The 1,457-nt window shown below is 40.9% G+C and overlaps 1 pseudogene; it reads left to right on the forward strand.

Annotated features, from left to right (window-relative positions):
- The first annotated feature begins 308 nt into the window (after positions 1-308).
- LOC111552380 lies at positions 309-573 on the forward strand (annotated as a pseudogene).
- The last annotated feature ends 884 nt before the right edge of the window (positions 574-1,457 follow it).

Raw genomic sequence — 1,457 nt, forward strand, 5'->3', positions numbered from 1 at the left:
TGGGGCAGAAGTATGGAATAGAAAATAATTACAAACATAGGCTCTTCTGCTAATTGTTTCATAACCACAGCAAACTAATACAGAGAATGCCCTGAACAAAACACAGCAAAGATTCAAACAACGAGGTATTCCCTTAGCAAGCCTGAAAATTTCAGTCTCTGGTATTTGGAATTTAGGCTGCAGTCCTTGTTTTTCAATGGATCACTAGGCGTGTGGCTCCAGGGCTTCGGTAGCCATGGCAGCTCCAGCGGGGCCTGAGCGGTGCTAGCACCTTCCCCGAAAGACCGTTGCAGTTCTCCATGGTGACCATGTGCGACCGAAAGGCCGTGATCAAAAATGCGGACATGTTGGAAGAGATGCAACAGGACTCAGTGGAGTGCACTACTCAGGCGCTGGATAAAAACAACATAGAGGACATTGCGGCTCATAACAACAAGGAATTTGACAAGAAGTACAATCCCACTTGGCATTGCATGGTGGGGAGGAACTAGGATATACCTGACGCATGAAACTAAACACTTCATCTACTTCTACCTGGGCCAAGTGGCCATTCTTCTGTTCAAATCTGGTTAAAATCATGTAATTAAAAAAATAAAATAAAATAAAAAAATAAAAATTCCATTGCTCCCTTTTCTCATTAAAATGATCTGCAACATTTTTTATGTTACCTACATTATTTGGACTCTACCTACCTCCCTATTCTCTCTCGGTTGCTGTTGTGATCTGAATATGTCCCCCAAAATTCATATGTTGAAACCTAAACAACAATGTAATAGTATTAAGAAGTGAGGCATTTAGGAGGAGATTAAGTCATGAAGGCAGGACTCTCATAAGATTAGTGATCTTATAAAAGGGCTGAGGGAACAAGGGTTGGTCCCTTCTTCTATGTGAGGACACAGTGTTCCTCCCATCCAGAGGATGCAAGAAAAGCCCTCACTAGACACTGAATGCCAACAGTTTGGTCTTGGACTTTATTTCCGGAACTATGAGAATTAAATCTTTATTATTTATCAATTACTCAGTATCAGGTATTTTATTATAGGAGGGTAAATTCAGCATGGACAGGCTGAGACAGTGTCCCAGTCATACTGACCATGTTTCACTCCCTAGTATATGCCATGATCCTGGCTCCTTCCTGCTGCAATGCATTAACACATGCTGCCTCCTACACTTGAAATCCTTTTCCCTCTTTTCCATCTAATTCCTACATACATTTTAGCTTTAAGTTCAAGGGCTAAAGATTTACTGATCACATCCACCTGCCATTTAGATCAGACATCTTTTCTTTATTTTCATGTGTGTGGGGGTGTTGTGGGGGAGACCTGAGATGTGGAGTGATTAATATAATATATTGCTCAGCTCATGAGACATTATCACTTTCTTTTTGTGCACAAATGTGACAGGTTACATTTTCTAAAGATGACCTTGACAATATCTCCAGTCCTTCATTATGCTTC

Source organism: Piliocolobus tephrosceles, chromosome 8, assembly GCF_002776525.5.
Source record: "Piliocolobus tephrosceles isolate RC106 chromosome 8, ASM277652v3, whole genome shotgun sequence".
Taxonomy (NCBI): domain Eukaryota; kingdom Metazoa; phylum Chordata; class Mammalia; order Primates; family Cercopithecidae; genus Piliocolobus; species Piliocolobus tephrosceles.